The sequence below is a fragment of the Triticum urartu genome, chromosome 6A (genome assembly GCF_056163025.1).
Source record: "Triticum urartu cultivar PI428250 chromosome 6A, HENAU_Tu73, whole genome shotgun sequence".
Lineage (NCBI taxonomy): Eukaryota > Viridiplantae > Streptophyta > Magnoliopsida > Poales > Poaceae > Triticum > Triticum urartu.
Window position 1 is genome coordinate 350,669,327 of NC_141878.1, and position 15,048 is coordinate 350,684,374.

Sequence of the window (15,048 nt, forward strand, 5' to 3'; positions counted from 1 at the left end):
CATGCCTAGATATTCTCATAACTATGCTCAATTCTGTCAATTGCTCAACAGTAATTTGTTCACCCACCGTAGAATACTTATGCTCTTGAGAGAAGCCACTAGTGAAACCTATGGCCCCCGGGTCTATTCTCATCATATCAATCTCCATCACTTTAATCTTGCTTTGCTTTTTACTTTGCCTTTACTTTTTACTTTGCATCTTTATACCAAAAATACCAAAAATATTATATCTATCAGATCTCACTCTCGTAAGTGACCGTGAAGGAATTGACAACCCCTAATCACGTTGGTTGCGAGTAGCTATCGTTTTGTGTAGGTACGAGGGACTTGAGCGTGGCCTCCTACTGGATTGATACCTTGGTTCTCAAAAACTGAGGGAAATACTTACGCTACTTTGATGCATCATCCCTTCCTCTTCGAGGAAAACCAACGCAAGCTCAAGACGTAGCAAGAAGGATTTCTGGCGCCGTTGCCGGGGAGGTTCGCGCAAGTCAGGATTTCACTCCCGACAACGAGCCATTTCTGGCGCTGTTGCCGGGGAGTCTACGCAAAAAGTCAACATACCAAGTACCCATCGCAATCCCTATCTCTCGCATTACATTATTTGCCATTTGCCTCTCGTTTTCCTCTCCCCCACTTCACCCTTGCCGTTTTATTCGCCCTCTCTCTCTCTCTCTATCCTCCCTCTCTATTTATCTCTTTTGCCCGCTTGCTCTTGTTTGCTTGTGTGCTAGATTGCTTGTTTGTCACGATGGCTCAAGATACTACCAAATTGTGTGACTTCACCAATACCAATAATAATGATTTCCTTAGCACTCCGATTGCTCCTCTTACCGATGCTGAATCTTGTGAAATTAATACTGCTTTGTTGAATCTTGTTATGAAAGATCAATTCGCCGGCCTTCCTAGTGAAGATGCCGCTACTCATCTGAATAGCTTCATTGATTTATGTGATATGCAAAAGAAAAAATATGTCAATAATGATATCGTTAAATTGAAGCTATTTCCTTTTTCACTTAGAGATCGTGCTAAAGCTTGGTTTTCGTCTTTGCCTAAAAATAGTATTGATTCTTGGAACAAGTGCAAAGATGCTTTTATCTCTAAGTATTTTCCTCCCGCTAAGATCATCTCTCTTAGAAACGATATTATGAACTTTAAGCAACTCTATCATGAACATGTTGCACAAGCTTGGGAGAGAATGAAATTAATGATACGTAATTGCCCTACTCATGGTTTGAATTTGTGGATGATTATACAAAATTTTTATGCCGGATTGAATTTTGCTTCTAGAAATCTTTTAGATTCCGCCGCGGGAGGCACTTTTATGGAAATCACTTTAGGAGATGCTACTAAACTCCTAGATAATATTATGGTTAATTATTCTCAATGGCATACTGAAAGATCTTCTAATAAAAAAGTGCATGCGATAGAAGAAATCAATGTGTTGAGTGGAAAGATGGATGAACTTATGAAATTATTTGCTACTAAGAGTGTTTCTTCTGATCCTAATGATATGCCTTTGTCTACTTTTATTGAGAATAACAATGAATATATGGATGTGATGTTTGTTGGTAGGAATAATTTTGGTAACAACGCTTATAGAGGGAATTTTAATCCTAGGCCATATCCTAGTAATCCTTATAATAATTATGGGAATTCCTACAACAACTCTTATGGAAATTGTAATAAGATGCCCTCTGAATTTGAGACTAGTGTTAAAGAATTTATGAATTCACAAAAGAATTTTAATGCTTTGCTTGAAGAGAAATTGCTTAAAGTTGATGATTTGGCTAGAAAAGTTGATAGAATTTCTCTTGAGGTTGATTCTTTAAAGCTTAGATCTATTACTCCTAAGCATGATATCAATGAGTCTCTCAAAGCCATGAGAATTTCCATTGATGAGTGCAAGGAAAGAACCGCTAGGATGCGTGCTTCCAAAGATGCCTTTATTAAAGCGTGTTCCTCCAATTCCTATGAAAATCAAGATGAAGATCTAAAAGTTATTGATGTGTCCCCTATTAAATCTTTGTTTTTCAATATGAATCTTGATGAAACTGAACATGATCTTCCTTTACCTGGAAGGCGTCCTAAAAATTCGGAGTATTTAGATCTTAATGATGAAATTGATGAAAGTGGAATTGAAAGAAATAAAAATCTAGATGTTGCTAAACCCACTATATTGGATTTCAAGGAATTTAATTATGAAAGTTGTTCTTTAATTGATTGTATTTCCTTGTTTCAATCCGTGCTAAATTCTCCACATGCTTATAGTCAAAATAAAGCCTTCACCGAACATATTGTTGATGACTTGATGCAATCTTATGAAGAAAAACTTGGGTTGAAAGTTTCTATCCCTAGAAAACTCTATGATGAGTGGGAACCAACTATTAAAATTAAAATTAAAGATCATGAGTTTTATGCTTTGTGTGATTTGGGTGCTAGTGTCTCTACTATTCCCAAGACTTTGTGTGATTTGCTAGATTTCCATAACTTTGATGATTGCTCTCTAAGCTTGCATCTTGTGGATTCCACTATTAAGAAACCTATGGGAAGGATTAATGATGTTCTTATTGTTGCAAATAGGAATTATGTGCCCGTAGATTTCATTGTTCTTGATATAGATTGCAATCCTTCTTGCCCTATTATTCTTGGTAGACCTTTCCTTAGAACAGTTGGTGCGATTATTGATATGAAGGAAGGGAATATTAGATTTCAATTTCCATTAAAAAGGGCATGGAACACTTTCCTTGAAAGAAAATAAAATTACCATATGAAACTATCATGATAGCCACTTATGGATTTCCTACCAAATATAGCAATACCTAGATCTATCCTCGCTTTTATGCCTAGCTAGGGGCGTTAAACGATAGCGCTTGTTGGGAGGCAACCCAATTTTATTTTTATTCCTTGCTTTTTGCTCCTGCTTAGTAATAAATAAATTATTTAGACTCTGTTTTGGTTGTGTTTTTTGTGTTTAATTAGTGTTTGTGCCAAGTAGAACCGTTGGGAAGACTTGGGGAAAGTCTTGTTGAACTTGCTGTAAAAAACAGAAACTTTAGCGCTCACGAGAACTTCTGTCATTTTTATTTGAAGAGTGCTATTTAGTTAATTCTTTTTTAAGATGATTAATAGATAAATTCCTCACGTCCAGAAATTTATTCTATAATTATTGGGGTTCCAGATCTTGTGCTAGCTACAGATTACTACAGACTGTTCTGTTTTTGACAGATTCTGTTTTTCGTGTGTTGTTTGCTTATTTTGATGAATCTATGGCCAGTAAAATAGTTTATAATCCATAGAGAAGTTGGAATACAGTAGGCTTAACACCAATATAAATAAATAATGAGTTCATTACAGTACCTTGAAGTGGTCTTTTGTTTTCTTTCGCTAATGGATCTCACGAGTTTTCTATTTTGAGTTTTGTGTTGTGAAGTTTTCAAGTTTTGGGTGAAATCTTTTGATGGATTATGGAACAAGGAGTGGCAAGAGCCTAAGCTTGGGGATGCCCATGGCACCCCCAATATAATACAAGGACACCAAGAAGTCAAAGCTTGGGGATGCCCCGGGAGGCATCCCCTCTTTCGTCCACTTCCATCGGTAATTTACTTGGAATTATATTTTTATTCACCAACATGATATGTGTTTTGCTTGGAGCGTCTTGTATTATTTGTGTCTTTGTGTCTTAGTATGCCACAATCATCCTTTCTGTACACACCTTTTGAGAGATCCATACATGAATTAAAATTTGATAGAATACTCTATGTGCTTCACTTATATCTTTTGAGCTAAGTAGTCTTTGCTCTATGTGCTTCACTTATATCTTTTGAGCGTTATAATTTTGCTCTATGTGCTTCACTTAGACCTTTTAGAGAACGGTGGTGGATTTGTTTTAAAGAAACTATTGATCTCTCATGCTTCACTTAAATTATTTTGAGAGTCTCTTAATAGCATGGTAATTTGCTTAATAATAATATGCTTGGTATTCAAGATTTGTGAAACTTTATTTTGAGTGTGTTGAATACTAAGAAAAGATTGAAACTTGATAATTGTTTTGAGATATGGAGGTGATATTATTAAAGTCATGCTAGTTGAGTAGTTGTGAATTTAAAGAATACTTGTGCTAAAGTTTGTGATTCCCGTAGCATGCACGTATGGTGAACCGTTATGTGATGAAGTCGGAGCATGATTTATTTATTGATTGTCTTCCTTATGATTGGCGGTCGGGGATGAGCGATGGTCTTTTCCTACCAATCTATCCCCCTAGGAGCATGCGCGTAATACTTTGGTTTGATAGCTTCTAGATTTTTTTCAATAAGTATATGAGTTCTTTATGACTAATGTTGAGTCCATGGATCATACGCACTCTCACCCTTCCACCTTTGCTAGCCTCTCTAATACCGCGCACTTTTCACCGGTATCATACACCTACCATATACCTTCCTCAAAACAGCCACCATACCTACCTATTATGGCATTTCCATAGCCATTCCGAGATATATTACCATGCAACTTTCCACCATCTAGTTCATCATGACACATTCATCATTGTCATATTGCATATCCCGGTACACCGCCAAATGCATTCACATAGAGTCATATTTTTTCTAAGTATCGAGTTGTAATTGTTGAGTTATAAGAAAAATAAAAGTGTGATGATCATCATTATTAGAGCATTGTCCCAAGTGAGGAAAGAATGATGGAGACTATGATTCCCCCATAAGTCGGGATGAGACTTCGGACGAAAAATAAATAAAAGAGGCCAAAGAAGCCCAAATAAAAAGAGGCCAAAAAATAAAAAAATAAAAGAAAAGGCCCAAATAAAAAATGAGAGAAAAAGAGAGAAGGGACAATGTTACTATCCTTTTACCACACTTGTGCTTCAAAGTAGCACCATGATCTTCATAGTAGAGAGTCTCTCATGTTATCACTTTCATATACTTATAGCTCTAGTGCATCTGTTGCATGGCAATCCCTACTCACTCACATTGATATCTATTGATGGGCATCTCCATAGCCCGTTGATACGCCTAGTTGATGTGAGACTATATTCCCCTCCTTTTTGTCTTCTCCACAACCACCATTCTATTCCACCTATAGTGCTATATCCATGGCTCACGCTCATGTATTGCGTGAAGATTGAAAAAGTTTTGAAAAAGTTAGAGTATGAAACAATTGCTTGGCTTGTCATCGGGGTTGTGCATGATTTAAATACTTTGTGTGGTGAAGATAGAGCATAGCCAGACTATATGATTTTGTAGGGATAACTTTCTTTGACCATGTTATTTTGAGAAGACATAATTGCTTTGTTAGTATGCTTGAAGTATTATTATTTTTATGTCAATATGAACTTTTGTCTTGAATCTTTTGAACCTGAATATTCATATCACAATTAAGCAGATTTGCATTGAAATTATGCCAAGTAGCACTCCGCATCAAAAATTCTCTTTTTATCATTTACCTACTCGAGGACGAGCAGGAATTAAGCTTGGGGATGCCAGATACGTCTCCAACGTATCTATAATTTTTGATTGCTCCATGCTATATTATCTACTGTTTTGGACTATATTGGGCTTTATTTTCCACTTTTATATTATTTTTGGGACTAACCTATTAACCGGAGGCCCAGCCCAGAATTGCTGTTTTTGCCTATTTCAGTGTTTCGGAGAAACAAAATATCAAACGGAGTCCAAACGGAATAAAACCTTCGGGAACGTGATTTTGTCACCGAACGTGATCCAGGAGACTTGCACCCTACTCCAAGGAGTCAAAGAGGAGGTCACGAGGGTGGGCCCCCCCTTAGGGCGCGCCCCCCTACCTCGTGGGCCCCTCGGTGCTCCTCCGGCGTACTCCTTCCTCCTATATATACCTACGTACCCCCAAACGATCAGAATAGGAGCCAAAAACCTAATTCCACCGCCGCAACTTTCTGTATCCACGAGATCCCATCTTGGGGCCTGTTCCAGAGCTCCGCCGGAAGAGGGCCGTCATCACGAAGGGCTTCTACATCATCCTAGCCCCTCCGATGAAGTGTGAGTAGTTTACCTCAGACCTTCGGGTCCATAGTTAGTAGCTAGGTGGCTTCTTCTCTCTCTTTGAATCTCAATACAAAGTTCTCCCCCTCTCTTGTGGAGATCTATTCGATGTAATCTTCTTTTTGTGGTGTGTTTGTTGAGAACAATGAATTTTGGGTTTATGATCAAGTCTATCTATGAATAATATTTGAATCTTCTCTGAATTCTTTTATGTATGATTGGTTATCTTTGCAAGTCTCTTCGAATTATCCATTTGGTTTGGCCTACTAGATTGGTAGTTCTTGCCATGGGAGAAGTGCTTAGCTTTGGGTTCGATCTTGCGGTGTCCTTTCCCAGTGACTGAAGGGGCAGAAAGGCACGTATTGCATCGTTGCCATTGAGGATAACAAGATGGGGTTTATTTCATATTGCATGAATTTATCTCTCTGCATCATGTCATCTTGCTTAAGGCGTTACTCTGTTTTTAACTTAATACTCTAGATGCATGCTGGATAGCGGTCGATGAGTGGAGTAATAGTAGTAGATGCAGAATCGTTTCGGTCTACTTGTCACGGACGTGATGCCTATATACATGATCATGCCTAGATATTCTCATAACTATGCTCAATTCTGTCAATTGCTCAACAGTAATTTGTTCACCCACCGTAGAATACTTATGCTCTTGAGAGAAGGCGCTAGTGAAACCTATGGCCCCCGGGTCTATTCTCGTCATATCAATCTCCATCACTTTAATCTTGCTTTGCTTTTTACTTTTACTTTACTTTTTACTTTGCATCTTTATACCAAAAATACCAAAAATATTATATCTATCAGATCTCACTCTCGTAAGTGACCGTGAAGGGATTGACAACCCCTAATCGCGTTGGTTGCGATTAGCTATCGTTTTGTGCAGGTACGAGGGACTTGAGCGTGGCCTCCTACTGGATTGATACCTTGGTTCTCAAAAACTGAGGGAAATACTTACGCTACTCTGCTGCATCATCCCTTCCTCTTCGGGGAAAACCAATGCAAGCTCAAGACGTAGCATGCAACTGTTTGGAAGTATCTGTGAGTCACGAGGACTCAGCAATCTCACACCCGCGAGATCAAGACTATTTAAGCTTATGGGTAGGAAAGGGTAGTGAGGTGGAGCTGTAGCAAGCACTAGCATATATGGTGGCTAACTTATGCAAAAGAGAGCGAGAAGAGAAGCAACGCAGGGTCGAGAAGCTAAAAGTGATCAAGAAGTGATCCTGAAACTACTTACGTTCAAGCATAACACAAGAATCGTGTTCACTTCCCGAACCCGTCGAGAAGAGACCATCACGGCTACACACGCGGTTGATTCATTTTAATTAAGTCATGTGTCAAGTTCTCTACAACCGGATATTAACAAATTCCCATCTGCCCATAACTGCAGGCACGGCTTTCGAAAGTTCAAACCCTGCAGGGGTGTCCCAACTTAGCCCATCACAAGCTCTCACGGTCAACAAATGATATTCCTTCTTCCAGGAAGACCCGATCAGATTCGGAATCTCGGTTACAAGACATCTCAACCATGGTAAAACTGTTGGGGAATGCAGTAATTTCAAAAAAATTCCTACGCACACGCAAGATCATGGTGATGCATAGCAAGGAGAGAGGAGAGTGTGGTCTACGTACCCTTGTAGACCGACAGCGGAAGCGTTAGCACAACGCGGTTGATGTAGTCGTACGTCTTCATGGCCCGACCGATCAAGCACCGAAACTACGGCACCTCCGAGTTTTAGCACACGTTCAGCTCGATGACGATCCCCGGACTCCGGTCCAGCAAAGTGTCGGGGAAGAGTTCCGTCAGCATGACGGCGTGGTGACGATCTTGATGTTCTACCGTCGCAGGGCTTCGCCTAAGCACCGCTACAATATTATCGAGGATTATGGTGGAAGTGGGCACCGCACACGGCTAAGAAAACGATCACGTGGATCAACTTGTGTGTCTAGGGGTGCCCCCTGCCCCTGTATATAAAGGAGCAAGCGGAGGAGGCCGGCCGGCCCTATAGGCGCGCCAAGGAGGAGTCCTCCTCCTAGTAGGAGTAGGACTCCTACTCGGAGGGGGAAGGAAGTGGGGAGGGAGAAGGAAAGGGGGGCGCCGCCCGCCCTCTCCTAGTCCAATTTGGACCAGGGGGGAGCAGGTGTGCAGCCCACCCTGGCTGCCCTTCTCTCTCTCCAGTAAGGCCCATATGGCCCATTACTTCTCCCGGGGGGGTTCCGGTAACCCTCCGGTACTCTGGTTTTCTCCGAAATCACCCGGAACACTTCCGGTGTCCGAATATAGCCGTCCAATATATCAATCTTTATGTCTCGACCATTTCGAGACTCCTCAATATGTCCGTGATCACATACGGGACTCCGAACTAACTTCGGTACATCAAAACTCATAAACTCATAATATAACTGTCATCGAAACCTTAAGCGTGCGGACCCTATGGGTTCGAGAACAAAGTAGACATGACCGAGACATGTCTCCGGTCAATAACCAATAGCGGAACCTGGATGCTCATATTGGCTCCCACATATTCTACGAAGATCTTTATCGATCATACCGCATAACAACATACGTTGTTCCCTTTGTCATCGATATGTTACTTGCCCGAGATTCGATCGTCGGTATCTCAATACCTAGTTCAATCTCGTTACCGGCAAGTCTCTTTACTCGTTTCGTAATACATCATCTCGCAGCTAACTCATTAGTTGCAATGCTTGCAAGGCTTATGTGATGTGCATTACCGAGAGGGCCCAGAGATACCTCTCGACAATCGGAGTGACAAATCCTAATCTCGAAATACGCCAACCAAACATTTACCTTTGGAGACACCTGTAGAGCTCCTTTATAATCACCCAGTTACGTTGTGACGTTTGGTAGCACACAAAGTGTTCCTCCGGCAAACAGGAGTTGCATAATCTCATAGTCATAGGAACATGTATAAGTCATGAAGAAAGCAATAGCAACATACTAAACGATCGGGTGCTAAGCTAATGAAATGGGTCATGTCAATCACATCATTCTCCTAATAATGTTATCCCGTTAATCAAATGACAAGACATGTCTATGGTTAGGAAACATAACCATCTTTGATTAACGAGCTAGTCAAGTAGAGGCATACTAGTGACGTTTAGTTTGTCTATGTATTCACACAAGTATTATGTTTCCGGATAATACAATTCTAGCATGAATAATAAACATTTATCATGATATAAGGAAATAAAATAATAACATTATTATTGCCTCTAGGGCATATTTCCTTCAGTCTCCCACTTGCACTAGAGTTAATAATCTAGATTACAAAGTAATGATTCTAACACCCATGGAGCTTTGGTGCTGATCATGTTTTGCTCGTGGAAGAGGCTTAGTCAACGGGTCTGCAACATTCAGATCCGTATGTATCTTGCAAATCTCTATGTCTCCCACCTGGACTAGATCCCGGTTGGAATTGAAGCGTCTCTTGATGTGCTTGGTTCTCTTGTGAAATCTGGATTCCTTTGCCAAGGCAATTGCACCAGTATTGTCACAAAAGATTTTCATTGGACCCGATGCACTAGGTATGACACCTAGATCGGATATGAACTCCTTCATCCAGACTCCTTCGTTTGTTGCTTCCGAAGCAGCTATGTACTCCGCTTCACATGTAGATCCCGCCACAACGCTTTGTTTAGAACTGCACCAACTGATAACTCCACCATTTAATGTAAACACGTATCCGTTTTGCGATTTAGAATCGTCCGGATCAGTGTCAAAGCTTGCATCAACGTAACCATTTACGATGAGCTCTTTGTCACCTCCATATATGAGAAACATATCCTTAGTCCTTTTCAGGTATTTCAGGATGTTCTTGACCGCTGTCCAGTGATCCACTCCTGGATTACTTTGGTACCTCCCTGCTAGACTTATAGCAAGACACACATCAGGTCTGGTACACAGCATTGCATACATGATAGAGCCTATGGCTGAAGCATAGGGAACATCTTTCATTTTCTCTCTATCTTCTGCATTGGTCGGGCATTGAGTCTTACTCAATTTCACACCTTGTAACACAGGCAAGAATCCTTTCTTTGCTTGATCCATTTTGAACTTCTTCAAAATTTTGTCAAGGTATGTGCTTTGTGAAAGTCCAATTAAGCGTCTTGATCTATCTCTATAGATCTTAATGCCCAATATGTAAGCAGCTTCATCGAGGTCTTTCATTGAAAAAATCTTATTCAAGTATCCCTTTATGCTATTCAGATATTCTATATCATTTCCGATTAGTAATATGTCATCTACATATAATATCAGAAATGCTACAGAGCTCCCACTCACTTTCTTGTAAAAACAGGCTTCTCCAAAACTCTGTACAAAACCAAATGCTTTGATCACACTATCAAAGCGTTTATTCCAACTCCGAGAAGCTTGCACCAGTCCATAAATGGATCACTGGAGCTTGCATACTTTGTTAGCTCCCTTTGGATCGAAAAACCTTCCGGTTGCATCATATACAACTCTTCTTCCAGAAATCCATTCAGGAATGCAGTTTTGACATCCATCTGCCAAATTTCATAATTATAAAATGCGGCAATTGCTAACATGATTCGGACAGACTTAAGCATCGCTACGGGTGAGAAGGTCTCATCGTAGTCAATCCCTTGAACTTGTCGAAAACCTTTCGCGACAAGTCGAGCTTTGTAGACAGTAATATTATCGTCAGCATCAGTCTTCTTCTTGAAGATCCATTTATTCTCAATTGCTTGCCGATCATTGGGAAATTCAACCAAAGTCCATACTTTGTTCTCATACATGGATCCCATCTCAGATTTCATGGCTTCAAGCCATTTTGCGGAATCTGGGCTCACCATCGCTTCTTCATAGTTCGTAGGTTCATCATGATCTAGTAGCATGACTTCCAGAACAGGATTACCGTACCACTCTGGTGCAGATCTTACTCTAGTTGATCTACGAGGTTCAGTAGTATCTTGTTCTGAAGTTTCATGATCATTATCATTAGCTTCCTCACTAATTGGTGTAGGTGTCACAGAAACTGGTTTCTGTGATGTATTACTTTCCAATAAGGGAGCAGGTACAGTTACCTCATCAAGTTCTACTTTCCTCCCACTCACTTCTTTCAAAAGAAACTCCTTCTCTAGAAAGTTTCCGAATTTAGCAACAAAAGTCTTGTCTTCGGATCTATGATAGAAGGTGTATCCAATAGTTTCCTTTGGATATCCTATGAAGACACATTTCTCCGATTTGGGTTCGAGCTTATCAGGTTGAAGCTTTTTCACATAAGCATCGCAGCCCCAAACTTTCAGAAACGACAACTTTGGTTTCTTGCCAAACCATAGTTCGTAAGGCGTCGTCTCAACGGATTTTGATGGTGCCCTATTTAACGTGAATGCGGCCGTCTCTAGAGCATATCCCCAAAACGATAGCGGTAAATCAGTAAGAGACATCATAGATCACACCATATCTAGTAAAGTACGATTACGACGTTCGGACACACCATTACGCTGTGGTGTTCCGGGTGGCGTGAGTTGCGAAACTATTCCGCATTGTTTCAAATGTACACCAAACTCGTAACTCAAATATTCTCCTCCACGATCAGATCGTAGGAATTTTATTTTCTTGTTACGATGATTTTCAACTTCACTCTGAAATTCTTTGAACTTTTCAAACGTTTTAGACTTATGTTTCATTAAGTAGATATACCCATATCTGCTTAAGTCATCTATGAAGGTGAGAAAATAACGATATCCGCCACGAGCCTCAACATTCATCGGACCACATACATCTGTATGTATGATTTCCAACAAATCTGTTGCTCTCTCCATAGTACCGGAGAATGGTGTTTTTGTCATCTTACCCATAAGGCACGGTTCGCAAGTACCAAGTGATTCATAATCAAGTGGTTCCAAAAGTCCATCAGTATGGAGTTTCTTCATGCGCTTTACACCGATATGACCCAAACAGCAGTGCCACAAATAAGTTGCACTATCATTATCAACTCTGCATCTTTTGGCTTCAACATTATGAATATGTGTGTCACCACTATCGAGATTTAATAAGAATAGGCCACTCTTTAAGGGTGCATGACCATAAAAGATATTACTCATATAAATAGAACAACCATTATTCTCTGATTTAAATGAATAACCGTCTCGCATCAAACAAGATCTAGATATAATGTTCATGCTTAACGCTGGCACCAAATAACAAATATTTAGGTCTACTACTAATCCCGAAGGTAGATGTAGAGGTAGTGTGCCGACCGCGATCACATCGACTTTGGAACCATTTCCCACGCGCATCATCACCTCATCCTTAGCCAATCTTCGCTTAATCCGTAGTCCCTGTTTCGAGTTGCAAATGTTAGCAACATAACTAAAAGTGCATTATATCAACTAGAGGGGGGGTGAATAGGCGATTTTTATGGAAGTCTTCAAAACGTGGAAGTTATGAAGACAAACGATAGAAATAAACATATTACCCTGCAGCGGAAGGTAGACTACACTAGGCAAGCCATAGTCAAGTATTCAATAGAGTGAAAGCACAATGACTAATAGCAGCAATGTAGTAAGGATCAGGTAGGAAGATATTGTGAAGCCACACAGAACACGCAGTCACTCCGTGAAGACAAAAGATAGTACGAACATACAATGACTTCACAAGCAGTAACAGTGAGTAAAGGGAAGGGGAGATGAAACCAGTGACTCGCTGAAGACAATGATTTGTTGGACCAGTTCCAGTTGCTGTGACAACTGTACGTCTGGTTAGGGCGGCTAGGTATTTAAACCTTAGGACACACAGTCCCGGACACCCAGTCCTGAACACGCAGCTCGGGACACCAAGTCCTCGCCGTATTCCCCTTGAGCTAAGGTCACACAGACCTCGCCCAATCACTCTGGTAAGTCTTCAAGGTAGACTCCCAAACCTTCACAGACTTCGTTCACCAACAATCCACAATGTCTCTTGGATGCTCAGAACATGACGCCTAACCGGCTGGAGGATGCACAGTCCTCAAGTGTAATAAGTCTTCAGATCACACAGACAAGAAGACTTAAGTGATGCCTAATTCTCTTTGGCTCTGGGTGGTTAGGGCTTTATCCTTGCAAGGAATTCTCTCTCAAAGGCTTCGAGGTGGGTTGCTCTCAAACGAAAAAAGCCGTACTCTGAATCTGAGCAGCCAACCGTTTATGGTTGTAGGGGGTGGGCTATTTATAGCCACTTGGCAACCCGACCTGATTTGTCCGAAATGACCCTGGGTCACTAAGGAACTGACACGTGTTCCAATGGTCAGATTTCAAACTCACACGGCAACTTTACTTGGGCTTCAAGCAAAGCTGACTTGCCCGACTCTGGACAAGATTCGCTCTCAAAGTCTTCACTCGAAGACATAGGTTTTGTTTAAGCATCACTTCAGTCATTCTAACTGGTTCTCTTGGACCCCACTTAACAGTACGGTGGTTCCTATGACTCAACATAGAAGAAAGAGAACTACGAAAGATCTAAGTCTTCGAGCTCCATAGGCTTCATGTGGTGTCTTCTCTTGTCATAGTCTTCAATGTGAATATATTCATATACCACCTTTGACTTCAATGTCTTCATACATTTTTAGGGGTCATCTCTGGTAGGAAAACCGAATCAATGAGGGACTTCTACCTGTGTTATCCTGCAATTCTCACAAACACATTAGTCCCTCAACTAGGTTTGTCGTCAATACTCCAAAACCAACTAGGGGTGGCACTAGATGCACTTACAATCTCCCCCTTTTTGGTGATTGATGACAAACTAGTTGAAGTTTTCAACAGGGAATATAATCTGTGAAATTGTAAAGGATAAGGAATTGTCTTCATAAGTTGCAAGGGCTCCCCCTGAAGATGTGCATATAAGTAATTTGCTTTTGGAATGCAAATGCACATGGCAGGTTGTACTTGTGGAGATCCACTTCAACTTATGATGACAATCCACTATGCATGTGAAAGTATATGAAGATAATGACATGCATAATGGAAAATGGACATCTGCAGAATGATCTAAGTGCGGAATTTATCATCGCACATGCGGAATTTATCATCGCAACACAAGGTGGCAAATAAGTAGCAGATGACCATCGAGTTTAAGTGCTACAACTCAAAGAACCAAATGTAGCAAAATGAAAGTTGTAAGCACGAAGCAAAATATAAAGCACCCGCCCATATGGACCCGCTTGAAGACTATCAACCTCATATGCTTCTCCCCCTTTTGTCAGTAAGGACCAAAAAGGTTTGAAGACATAGAGCATCTACTCGTTCCCATGAGGAGTAGGTGAAGCAGCAGGGTCGTTGGTTGTGTTTGGCAGTGCTGAAGAGCTTGGAGCAGAGTCGAAGCGTGCTGAAGGAGGTGGCGGTGAAGTAGCACCGTCTTCATCCTCGATTACTCTGGCATTCACAGTTGCAGCAGAGGAAGAGAACTCAGAGTCTTCAAGGGATGGAGTTCGTCGTAGCACTGCCCTTCGAGGAGGTGTGGAGTCAAACTTGAATCGCTCAGTGAAGCCATCCTCTTGAAGATCATCTTCAGAACACATCAGTGTTAGCCCTTTCCATGTGCGGCGAGAGGTTTCATGGGCAACAAAAGCATTCTTGGTGGCAAGATTGCGAATGCGATTAACATCCACCAAGAGGCTTTGCATCTGACGCTTCAGCCAGTCATGATGCCTATCCTGTTTCTGATGAAGAGCCACAAGAAGCTCTTGGTCATTGAGAACACGAGTGCGCTTCTTGGGTCGTGGAGCAGTTGTACTGTCAGTGCCTTCAGTGAGAGCAGGATGCGGTGCACGTGTAGTGCCAGCCAAAGGATACACACGAGTTACGGCTTCAACGCCTTCAACGTTCTGAGTGAAACTTTGATGCTCTGCATTCTGAAGACTAAGAGGTTCCTTGGCAGGCTCAGGATAGATGGCTTCAATAGACATATCCACATCAGGCAAAAAGATCCGATGGTTGCGGGCCGAGGGCTGATATGAGATAGCGGAGTGAAGTTTGATCAGCC